The sequence below is a fragment of the Hemicordylus capensis genome, chromosome 5 (assembly GCF_027244095.1).
Source record: "Hemicordylus capensis ecotype Gifberg chromosome 5, rHemCap1.1.pri, whole genome shotgun sequence".
Lineage (NCBI taxonomy): Eukaryota > Metazoa > Chordata > Lepidosauria > Squamata > Cordylidae > Hemicordylus > Hemicordylus capensis.
In genome coordinates, this window is record NC_069661.1 from 197,946,025 (window position 1) to 197,959,033 (window position 13,009).

The following is a 13,009-nucleotide window of genomic DNA, read 5'->3' on the forward strand; positions in this document are numbered from 1 at the left end:
AAAATCCTACACAAGAGCTAAGATAGAATCCAAAAGGGAAAGCAAGGAATGTTAAGTTTCCACAGAGTTCAAAAATTAAGTCATTGCTAAATTAGTCAAGAAGTTCTAGTGACCTTTTGAATCCAGCCTGATATCTCCACTCCTGATTTGGAACCCTTGATCATAAATATATGAACAGTGATTTGGGGGCATAGGACACCTGAATGCAACTTTGTGGGCTTGGAGAGGAGGAGAGCTGATCTTGTGGTAGCAAGCATAACTTGTCCCCTTAGCTAAGCAGGGTCTGCCCTGGTTGCATATGAATGGGAGACTACATGTGTGAGCACTGTAAGATATTCCCCTGATATTCACTGAGTTCTGGGGCCAAACGGATTGTTTTGGACTCCTAAAAGGAAGACTCCTGCTCACTGTACTATTATCATTGCCTAGTAATTGGCTGGGCCTGGTACAGGTATGTGACTTGGGTTGTCCAGAGATGGGGAGGTTGGGTACGACTCTGGGGCAGCTATTCAAGTGGTGGTGGCAAATCAATACAGATATGGCATTAATGTGGTTAATGGAGAACTTACAGATTATTTTAGTATTCAAAAAGGTACTAGACAAGGCTGTCCCCTATCCCCATTATTGTTTATATTGGTTTTGGAAACTATGTGTAGGATGATAAGGGAAGAGACTAAAATACAAGGATTACAGAGACCATTACAGGGGAAGGGAATTCAGAAATTTAATTGCTGTTTCCCCCTTCTAGCAGGCCAACCACCTCTTTGACCTTGGAGAGCAGTGCCAACAACCTACAGAATCTCATCTTATTACTCTGTAATGCCAGGTCAGTTCAAAATAAGTCAGAAATCATCCATGACTTCATCATGGATGAATGAGGTGACCTGGTGTGCATCACGGAAACTTAGTCAGTAGAGGCTAGTGGTCTGGTTTGGTCCCAGCTTCTCCTGTTGGGTTACTGAGTGGTGAAGCAGGTGAGAAGATGTGGGTGGGGAGGTGGGGTGGCTGTGGTCTATAACACCACTGTGGTCTATAACACCACAGATAGATATATAGATTATATCTAGTTATTTATTTATTATTATTATTTATTCGATTTCTATACCACCCTTCCAAAAATGGCTTAGGGCGATTTACACAGAGAAATAACAAATAAATAAGATGGCTCCCTGTCCCCAAAGTGCTCACAATCTAAAAGAAACATAAAATAGACACCAGCAACAGTCACTGGACGTACTGTGCTGGGGGTGGATAGGGCCAGTTACCCACCCGCCTGGCTAAATAAAGAGAATCACCGCGTTAAAGGGTGCCTCTTTGCCCAGTTAGCAGGGGCAGATTATAACCATAACTATAATCTATTGGCCTAGATTGAATTTGTGTACCTAAATCCAAGGGTAGACTGCGACTTCTGTTAGTGTACCGATCACCCTGCTGCCCACTGAAGTCCCTAACAGAGCTGACTGACCAGGTTGTGGAGTGGCCCTGGTTGTTGGTGGTGGGGGACTTCAATGATCATTTCAGGACCGGGTTGTCATGTGCAGCTCAGGGGTTCATAGCAGCCATTAAAAGTGTGGGCCTATCCCAATTGTTTTCTGGACCAACTCATGATTCTGGTGACACATGCAATTTGGTCTTTTGCTCTGATGAGGGTGATGTTCCATGGGTGGGGACTCCTGTCATCTCCCCATTGTCATGGATGGATCATCATCTGGTTAAGGTAGGACTTGCCACAACTCTGCATGGGTGAAGGACCTATTAGGTTGGTCTGCCTGAGAAGGTTATTGGATCCAATAGAATTCCAAGTAGACTTGGAAGGGTTTAGAGCTGACTCTGCTAGTGATACTCTGGAACAAACATGGAATAATGAATTCATTAGGCCAGTAGACACAATTGCTCCTAAGCATCCTCTCTGACATTCAAACTCAGCCCCATGGTATTTGGATGAACTACAGGAGCTGAAGTGATAAGATAGACAAATAGAGCACAAGCGGAAGAAGACTTGGCGTAAATCTGACAAGTCACAACATAGATCACATTAGAAGATCTATGATCTGGCAGTGTGGGCAGCAAAGAACCGTGTTTTTTTGCCCACATTGCTTCAGCAAATTCATGTCCAATGAGTGGTCTAGACTCTAGGGTTGTGAGGGGGCTAGTATGTCCCCCTCCTCCTTGAATTTGAACTTGGAAACACCAGTCAGTCACTGTAATGTCTTCAATGACTTTTTTGAGGATAAAATCTCTCATATTGTACTATCAGAGAGGATCTGGTAAATATTATAAATGCTTCTCTGAGGGAGGGCAGGATTAATTATTAGTTCTTATTTGAAGAAACCTGCATTGGATCCGTTGGAGTTAGTGAATTACAGACCCGTTTCTAAACTTCCATGATTGAGCAAGGTGATTGAGCAGGTGGTGGCCTCTCAGCTCCAGGAAGTTTTGGAAGATAGAGATTATCTACACCCATTCCAAACTGACTTTTGAGTGGGCTATGGGGTTGAGACTGCCTTAATCAGCATAATGGATGATCTCCAATTGGCTATCAACAGAGGGAGTGTGACTCTGCTGATCCTGCTGGCTATCTCGGCAGTTTTTGATACCATTGTCCATTGTATCCTTCTGGATTGACTGAAGAGTGTGCGATTGGGTGACATTCTTTTACAATGGTTCTCTTCCTTCCTCTCTGGTAGCAGAGAACTAAAGTATGGAGTTCCAGAAGGCTCCATACTGTCTCCAATGCTCTTTAAAATCTACATGAAACTGCTGGGAGAGATCATCAGGAGGTTTGGTGCAGGGTGTTATCAATATACTGATGACATCCAGATCTATTTCTCCATATCAACCTTATCAGGAAATAGCATAAGTTCTCTAAATGTCTGTTTGGAAGAGGTAATGGGCTGGATGAGGAATAACAAACTGAAGTTCAATCCATATAAAATTGAAGTACTGACTATGGGGAGTCGGGACCTGAGTGATGGTTCTGGATGGGGTTGCACTCCCATCACCTGCTCTGGATGGGGTTACACTCTGGATGGGGTTACAATCCCACTTAGGCGGGTTACCCGCCAAGGAACCACCGGGCTCGCAAACAAGCCCAGTGGTTCCCATGATTGGGAAAAATTGGGCTAGGCTTTCCTAGCCCAATTTTCCCCGATCGTGAGAATAGCCCTTATGTTTTATATTGTATGTTTTGTAAATATACATATTAGGCGGTATAAAAATGGATCGATAGATCGATAGACAGATTTGCATTAAAAAACTTAATCTCAGGCTTGAACATCAACACTTTCACTTAACGGAACTGGTAAAGGTAAAATTGTGCTGCTGAGTTGGTGTCGACTCCTGGAGACCACGGAGCCATGTGGTTTTTTTTGGTAGAATACAGGAGGATTTTACCATTGCCATTTCCTGCATAGTATGAGATGATGCCTTTCAGCATCTTCCTCTATTGCTGCTGCCCAATAAAGGTGTCTCCCATAGTCTGGGAAACATACCAGCAGGGATTTGAAGCAGCAACCTCTTGCTCCCTAGGTGAGTTACTTCCCTGCTGCACCATTAGGTGGCTTTAGGTGGTCATTAGGAACAGGTAGATGAAAATAAATACCTCTGACTGAGACCCTAGGGAGCTGCTGACAATTACTCACCCTGCTTACCTCCAACTCCATTTCTCTGCCCTTCGCCTGCTGTTCCCTGATAATCTCAGAGCAGAGACCCATCTTTTCATTCATTGTACAATGCCATGCATAAGGATGGCACTATATAAATAATAATATACCAATGGTTTGTTTCAGTATAAAGCAGTTTCAGATGTTCAGACTCTCAGTACTAGCACAGAACTAGCTTTCTTGTGGCAGCTGCCTTTATACCTCAAGTGAATTACCTCATAAGCCATATCTGCAACCTCCCATTGCATCACGACTTGAAGAATTGTGTATATATTCACATTTCATAGGAGACATTGCTTGAATTCACTGTTGTGATAGACTGGTCCATAGACATTAGGTTTAAGAGATGAGAGAAAAAACATTTGCATTTGAAACAGAGGGCTGTTACACATACTGCTGTAACAGCAGCTTGAGATTTGCATAGAGAGGCATTTGCAATTTTTATTCTTGTCCATTCTAGTGAGTTTTTAATTTGTAAATCTGGTTTTAATTGTGATTAGTTTTAACTGAGTTTTAATCTCTTTATATTGTTTTACTGGAAGTCCTCAACTTAAGACACTTCAAATTAAGCTGCACAACACTTAAGGTATTTGTACATTGCCATTGTATTTCAACTTTACAACTGTTTTTCAGCTTTACAGCACTCATCATGGAAGGGGAGGTTCTGCTAGATGGCTACTGGAGGAGGAAGAGCCAACAATGGTGGCTCAGGCTCATGTCACCATCAAGACTGGCAGTCCTGGTGGCAGCCTGCATTTGAGGCTGTGGAGGAATTAGCTGACTTGCCCATCCACAAAGCTCCCCCCACTGCCATTGCTGCTGCTTCCACTTCTCCTCCTCCAAGTACAACTGCTTTGCTGTGACAGCAAGAGAGACACAGCTTGACCCATTCCCAGACCATGCACAACTTCTTGACTATTCTCTTGCCTTCCCTGTCTAACCGTCAGGAAAAGGAGATGGAGGTAAGCTACCCAGTTGCCTCCCTTCCTTTCATGGAAAAGTGGGATAGAGCCAGGAAGGGACTGGGAAGAGAGCGGGTGCTAAGGGTGAACAACTTCTGTTTCTCCACCATCAACTTGTCTGCTGCATGTCTGCAGCACGTCTGCATGACTGACACACCAGCCACTTTGGCAGCAGCAGAAAAAAGTAGGTGAGGTCATTCACACAATCAAAAGTAGTGTTCTACCTGGGTTTGGGAGCTGTGTGTACTCTAGGGGTGTGCACGGAACCATCTGGCCTGGTTCTGTTCGAGGCCAGACCGGCCTCAAATGGAACCGGGCCAGTTTGGTCCAGCCCCCATCGACACCACCCCCGCCCCGCACAGTCCGGTCCAGTCCCTGACCGGTCCATGAACTTTTTTAAAAAAATATTTTTCTTTTTAGTTAATAAAATACCTGTAGCCCCTTCAGGGGGCTTGCTGAAGCTGTGGTGGGTTCCGTGTGGGTTCCCTCACCCCCCGCTGGCCTTCCTCATCACCACCCCGGCCAGTTAAGTAAATCCTTTTCGGCCCTTTCAGGCCTCGGTAAGAGCAAACAGCTGCCATTGGGGTGGCTGCCGTGCATGCGTAAATGCCCTCTGAGAGACTGTGCCTTGCAGAGGGCATTTGCGCATGCACAGTGGCCGCCAAAATGGCGGCCGTTCACTCTTACTGAGGCCCAAAAGGGCCGAAAAGGCTTTACTTACCTGGCTGCGGCAGGAACCTGCGCGGACCCACCCGGCAGCTTCAGCAAGCCCCAAAGGGGCTACAGGTACTTCATTAATGGTCCGGTTCTGGTCTGACGGAACCGGGGTGGTGGTTCGGTTTGACCACGAACCCCCGGACTGAACCGCTGGACTGAACCGCTGGACTGCTGGACATCCCTAGTGTGCTCCCAATTTCTGGTTGAGTGGAAGCAAGGTAAGAGGAAAACCTGAGTAGCTTTTCCTTCTACCTTGTTTCCACACAATCACTTCTGCCCAGGTTTTCCTCCTACCTTGCTTCCACACACCAAAAATTGGGATCACACACAGCTCCCAAACCTGGGTAGAACACTGCTTTTGATTGTATGAATGACCTCAGTATCTGACCTTGGCTCAAGAGCAGGGGCGTATCTAGGGGTCGGGCAGGCAGGGCACGTGCCCCGGGCACCACTTGTAAAATTATTTTTTTTTAAAAAATGGCTGCCAAAAACAAAATGGCCACTGTGCATGCTCAGATGGCCTCTGTGAGGCCCTAGGTCATGCCAGGCTTTGCAGAGGCCATTTGAGCATGCACGGTGGCCATTTTGTTTTCAGTGGCCTTTTAAAAAAAGATTATTTTTAAAAACTGCCACTGCACATGCTGAAATGCTCCCTGCGAGGCCCTAGAGGCCAGCGGAGTGAGGGGGAACCTTTGCAACCCCCCCAGCCTTTAGGAAGCCCCCAAAAGGGGCTACAGGAATAATAATAATAATAATAATATAATATAAGACACTGTACACATATTCAGATTGGCACTATGTACAGAGAATCAGGGCTTGTGAATACTGAGCTGACGCTTATGAGCTAGGATTGTATTCATTTGCTCTTACTTTGCTTCTTGTGATAAGTGAGTTAAATGTGATGTCTTGCTAATATGGCTATTAATGGTGAGTTTGTCTTTGAATCAGTGTAAAATCCTTAATATTAAGGCCCACTGGGAGTTTCTTGCTCTCTTTCTCTCATTTTAACTGTCTTTCTGAAAGACTAGAATATATTCCAAGCAGTGACACAGTTTACTCTGCATATCCTTTAATTATTTTCAGAATATCTGGGAAAAGTCAAATTCTCCATTGATTTTTAAAACTTATGTAATGGTGATGCTACAATGCATAGTAGAGAATTAGACAGGCACTTCTGTTTGGTTTTCCAAGTACAACTCCACATTGTATTTGGGTATTTCATGAGCCCCCGCATACTGAAATTTGTCATTTACCAGCATTTTTTGGTCTGGTAAAGTTATCTCAAAGATGGGTGTCAGATGCTTGGACAGGGGGCGCAATTTCAGTGTTTGCCCTAGGTGCTATTTTCCCTAGATACGCCTCTGCTCAAGAGACAAACCCACATTTATAAGATTGGGCCAATTCAGACATAACTCCAAACTGTGGGTAGGCATACCTGAGGTTAAACACTGAAGCTGAGAATTGTGCCACAGATGATCTAGTAACTGTGTTTTCATTACTTTCACCCACTGGCTAGAGTTGTCCCTCCATCTGCCTAGTTCTCCCATTCTCAATCCTACCACTCACGGTGCTGCTTGCATTGCCAGATGTGGGCTACAATGTGAGTGGGGGCATGCTCATCGTGTTCATTTCTTCTCATCATCTGGTGGTTGTTTTCAGCAAGGCAAAGACAAATGAACCCTTTCCTCCCAAATTTCACATGGCTTATCTCCAAGGTTGAAACTGCTTCCCCCGCTTATTAAACTGGAAACTTTATACATGGGGGGAAACAGTGGCCCTAGCTTCATATGCCCTCATTCTGGGAGTGGGGGAGATCCAGGCTCCTACACTGCACCACTTCCATTCCTACATCTACCAAGGGGCCCCATCCTGCCACAATACAATTCACATCCCTTATCTCCGCCAACCTGCCAGCATACAAGCCCCATTTATCATTCCCCACATACAGTTTAAGAGCCACATAATGCACACTTAAGTGAACAAAGTTTTTATTTACTAAAAGTGATTGCAATGTATAGGGCACAAGTGATTTCTTGCTCTGTGCCTTTAAATGAAGAAACCCTAAGAACATAGAATGCCTGTTACCAGGCAGCAAAAGGAGTAGTTAGGTGACAGGTTGCTAGGCAGCAGAAGGTAGAGCATTTGCTTTGAGTAATGGAAACAGCCAGCACTATTCTGAGCTGCTCTGAGCCTGCCTCTCTATGGCCGCAGGAGGAGCTTCAGCATGAACCCGAGGTTACAAAATGCACAAAGTCAAATGATATTATGGGGCCAGTGGAAATGTGGTTTCAGCAATCTAAGCAACTTCAAACTGAAAGTTCAAATTGAGGTTTAAAGGCTATAAAGAACCACAGTTTGGAAGAAATCACTCACCTGGATGGTCAAAAAGACTAACTTAGGAACATAGGAACACATGAGGCTGCCACATACTGAGTCAGACCATTGGTCCATTTCACTCAGTATTGTCTACACAGATTGGCAGCTGCTTCTCCAAGGTTTCAGGAAGGAATCTCTCTCAGCCCTATCTTGGAGATGCTTCCAAGGAGGGAACTTGGGACCTTCTGCGCTTCCCAGAGTGGTTCCATCCCCTAAGGGGAATATCTTACAGTACTCACACATCAAGTCTCCCATTCATATGCAACCAGGGTGGACCCTGCTTACCTAAGGGGACTAGTCATGCTTGCTACCAGCTCTCCTCCCTTCAGGTATGTTTTCCTGTAGTTTGGCATTATGTCCGAATTGGACCATTGAAAATAGGTTACAAGTTAAGAGGAACTAACCGTCGTAAATTACTATATTTGTTTTATGTTGTGGCAGTATTACACTGCAGGGGTGGGACTGAAATGTTTTAAATAAATAACTAGATGTGTATGGACAGTGTTCCTCTAATTCATCAGAGCGATACCTTCGGGGTGGGGAATAGAATGTATATTATTCTGTAAATATTCCATAGAGAACAGTGATTGTCCCAGGCTTCCATTTGAGCAGAAAAATAACCCAGAGGACAAAACATCAAGCAGTCCTTCTGCCCTTCCACATCCGAGTTCTGCTCAAGACTGCAGTCTTCTATAGCTGCTTTTCTTTTCTTTTTTAAAAAAGGAAGGTGCAGAGAAAGTTATGTGCTTCTCTATGTAAGGTATAGTTTGGCCATCCTTGTGGACAGTAGTCTACTGTTTAAACAGGTGTTGGGGGTTGTCATCAAAGGCACTATATAGGTTTACACAAAAGTCATGCAGCATGATCCTATATTTGTTTACTCAGAAGTGTCCCAATGAGTTCAGGGGAGGAGGTTTACTCCCTTCTAAGGATGATGAAACAATGCTGGTTTCTGTCAGATTCTGATACAGACATGCCAGAGAAGGCTGCATTGCAGATGCTTCTCTAATAGCCAACCTCCATATTTTATGGGGAGTTCTGTGGAGGAGGACTGGTTGGCTGACTGAGTTCTGAAAGGAGTCACCTACCAGCTGTGAGCCAGGACCAGCTGGACTGAAGAAAAGAAAACAGCTTTTTCTGCCACTTTAGTCAAAGGTCATTTGAAGGGCAGTAAAGAATAGCACCTCTAAAACAGAACTTTATAGCACTTCCAGGTGGGAACTATAGAGAACACCCCCATGCTTTCCAGCATCCATGGGCCCGCTTTGGAGTGAGATTGTGTGTTGTCATATTGGAATTCCATTGTCGAAAATCTGTTTTAGATACTTAGCTCTTTCTTCAGTTTGCCTTCCTCTCACTGTTGTATTTAATGTATTTGTTGTCTTTTTAAAAAGCTGTATCCTGAGAGGTTAGGGAATAAAGTGTGATTAACAAGAATCCTGGGATCTCATTTAGTAGACTGTAGTACCTCATTGTTTAGGGGATCTCAGGTGGAGGCTGAATTGGAATGCAGGGCCCCTTGTCCTAGTTTCTTTCCCTTTGAGAGGGGAGATCAGTGGTCTCCCTAGTAACCTGGTGACAAAGGTGTTATATTAGCATATGCGTTCACAGAATTGCAGCACTGGGCTTTGGCAGGATGTGAAAACGTTTCACATTCTTCTGCACCCTGATACTTCCCCTCCACATTGTTGCTTTACTTTGCAGCAGCAAGCACATAGCAACTGCAGTCAAAGCTTTCTTTCTCTTTTAAAAATGTGTTCTTAAAATTTTCCAAATGCCCGAATATGTATTAGATCCCACTTTTCAACAGCAAAAACCCACCTGGATTTTCGGTCCTTAATTAGGAGATAAAATAGGTTGGTATTTTTTTAAAAAAAATTTTTTTTGGTCATCATTAAGGTGGCCTTTAAAAACAACAACCTAGAAATAAGCAGCCGGTAGAATTAGTTCTTGTAATGTTAAAAAAGCAATCTCTTCTAAGATTTACCAGGTATTTACTGGTCTTGTGGTAGAAAGCATGGATTGTCCCCTTTGCTAAACAGGGTCCACCCTATTTTGCATCTGAATGGGAGACATGTGTGAGCACTGTAAGATATTCCCCCACAGGGGATGGGGCTGCTGTTGGAAGAGCACCTGCATGCTTTCATGCAGAAGGCTCAAAGTCCACCCCCCCCCACCACCACACACCTACACCTTGCATCTGTAAGATAGGGCTGACAGAGACTCCTGCCTGCAACCTTGGAGAAGCTGCTGTCAGTCTGTGTATGTCCGTCCCACCCTATCAACTTTGCAAAGCCTGGACCAATATGAACCAGATTTACTACAGCTTTAGGGACACATAGGGACAGTTCAATGCCATTGTTTGTGATGATGTCATCCACCCTGATTCAAGATAGTGGACACATAAACATTTGAGGCACAAGTGGGCTAACTTGTGGACCATCTAACCAAATTTGGGACAGTTCTAGTGAGTGACACATAGAGACACCTCAGTGGCATGGTTTGTGATGATGTCATCCACCCCAATACAAGATGGTGGGCACATGAACATTTGAGGCAGAATTGGGCTAACTTGTGAACTGCCTAACCAATTTGGACCAAGTTTAGTCCAATTGTAGGGATAGCAAAAGGAAAGCAGGCTAACCTTCTGTAATTCTGGAACTGCTGTCTGCATATATCTGTACCTGGAATGCTATTTTGTCTACAAAGTGGGCCCTAATACAACTGTTGTGCTTTTTTGTGTGTGAACAATGGCCCAGCATGGGAATACACCCCCCGCATAAGATCTATCCTCATTCCTCATGTGCACTAGGTAAGTATCAAGTTATGATATGTCTAGGTTTTACAACTGTGTGGTGTTGCCATGAATACAGCCATCCCTGGTGCCTCTGGTAAATAACACAACATGCAGATGAGTGAGGGATGTGAGGGGACAACCCATTTGTTGTCCCCCACATCCCCCACCCAACTGTGGCCTGAGAAGTTCATGATTTCCAGGCCCTGGCAGTTATTTATAATGGTTGACATTCTCTGCAGGGCTACATAAATGAAAGTAGCCTTGCGAAGATGCAAAAAGACTTGAGCTTAACTGATCTAGTCTTTCCCCACAGCCTCAGCAGATGCAGAGCAAGGGAGGGCAGCCTTTTCACTGTGTGACCCTCAGAAACAGATTCCTGGAGTTTAAAGAAGAAAGAAGCAAAATTTGTGCCTCCCTCACCCCACTCCATGCCCACTGGGGTGGTGCGGAAAGTCTATAGAACAGTTGAGTCTTTTTATATCTCTGCAGGGCTACTTCTGTTTCTTTCTACTTCTGTAGCCTAGCATATTCTACTTCTGTAGCCTTGCGTAGAATGTCCATCAACTTCATTACTGTATGGCATACCATGTTCAGCAATGTGTTTCATCCCTTCCATAGCACTTTCAGAGTATGGGGAAAGGTGGAACATTTCACTCATTTGAGTAACAGTATGCATGTAGAGCAACTGGTGGAATTGTGTATGAGCCCCAGTTGCATCCCCACAGTGCCTCATTACCCGTGCTCTTCATTAGTCAGGATTTGAGCCAATGCTTTTTAGCAGGCACAAATATAAGTTGTTACTCATTATTCACTAATTTACTGATCTGTCTTCAACAAAGTGATGTGGGCTGCCAGATTGGCTTTTTAAAAGCCAAATTCTGGTTGTCTGGGAGTACATCTCCCAGTTCAGTGAACATAAGCATAGGCAGCCACAAAAGCAGCAATGTTATGTCTTACATCACCCCGGCAGCACACTGAAGTGTCTGGTACTGTTGTACACTCTGTCTGACTTGAACACGCTGTCCAAAGAGAATGGGTGGAGGGGGAGAAGACAGAAAAAGATCAATGAGCAAAGAACGGCCAATGGAAATTTTTAGGAGGTAGTCATTTGGATTGAACAATTAAAGAGCCATGTTTTCTTGTAGATGTGAAAAAGAGTTTTGCTTATATGCTTATTGCCTTTTAAACATTTATTCACATTTTTAAAATGCAAATGTTTATTTGCTTAAAGAAAGGTCTGTGAAATAAAGCCCACTCTCCCCGCACATGAGCATGGCTGGAGTCCTGAGTGGCTGGATTGGCCGCCCACACAATTGCTGGCTTTGTGATGGAGCCAGCAGGGGCTGGGGGGAGCAAGGGCCAATCAGCCCCCGCAAGTACCAGCATGCCCTGCGTGAGCGAGACCCCCGGAGCCAGCGAGATCCCAGCGAGACCCCCGGATCCAAGACCCCCGAAGCCAGGCGGTGGCTTTTTGCCTCCCCACCAGGGGTCTCCTCATGAGTAGGTGCGCCACAAAGCCACGCTGTGGCTACTCACAATCTTCAAAACCAGGTTTGTGGAGCGCTCACTCCGCAAACCTGGTTTTCGGGCAGGGGTTCTTGAGCGGGTTACCCGCTCTAGAACCTCCAGGCTCACAGCCAAGCCCGGTGGTTCTCATGATTGCAGAAAATCAGGCTAGTGGAGGCTAGCCCAATTTTCTGCGATCGTGAGAATAGCCCCAAGGAGTTACAAGGTAGGAAGCAAACTAGAAGACTTATAGATCAAAACATAGGGCCCAATGAACTAGCCCCAAGTATCTTTAGTTTGTTAACAGAAAATAGTAGTCAATCTGTATGCTGTCTGATACCCTCTGTTTTCAGCATCCCACCTTCTTTGGAAGGTGGATCTCACAGAAAGTTCAGAGCAGGTGTTCACATTGAAACACTGTCACCAAATAGCTAAAGGTTTACAAATTTGTTGTCATGTGAAAAGTAGAATTGAATCCCACTTTATTTCACTCATTCCTCACTGATTTTACTTTGTGGGTTAATGAAATTTCTTTCTTTTATGATCAATCAGTTAGAATGATATACTGAAAACGATTCTTCTTGCCTGTTTGTTTTGCAGAATATTCTTCATGACAAAGCAAATAAACAATGCAATCAAAAGAGACAAATAGCGACTTTAGATTTTAGTTGACACATTTTAATCAGATTGAAATTGCTGTTATGTATCTGATTTTAAAAGGCTAATCTGGTCAATGAAAGGAAAACACACTCTATGAAATGGGGGTATTGGCCCTATCTATGGTCAACACTAATATCACCAGCTTTCTAATCAGATTGCTGGAACTGAAGACTCCATCAAACATTGTAATTGCCTTAACAGGGTCAAGGGGTTTCAGAATCAATTTTACAAATGCATTATAGTGATATTACCATCCTTTTGTCTGCCCAAGGCATGCTTTCATTCCCCTGGCCACTCAATAGGTGCAATGAATATTTACTGCCAGTAGG

General features: G+C 44.3%; 1 long non-coding RNA gene across 1 annotated transcript; it reads left to right on the forward strand.

Moving 5' to 3' along the window:
• Positions 1-7,496: 7,496 nt before the first annotated feature.
• On the forward strand, positions 7,497-12,799 carry LOC128326066 (uncharacterized). Its single transcript, XR_008307833.1, has 3 exons — positions 7,497-7,576; positions 10,828-10,978; positions 12,621-12,799. It is a non-coding gene; the product is annotated as an uncharacterized LOC128326066 (long non-coding RNA).
• The last annotated feature ends 210 nt before the right edge of the window (positions 12,800-13,009 follow it).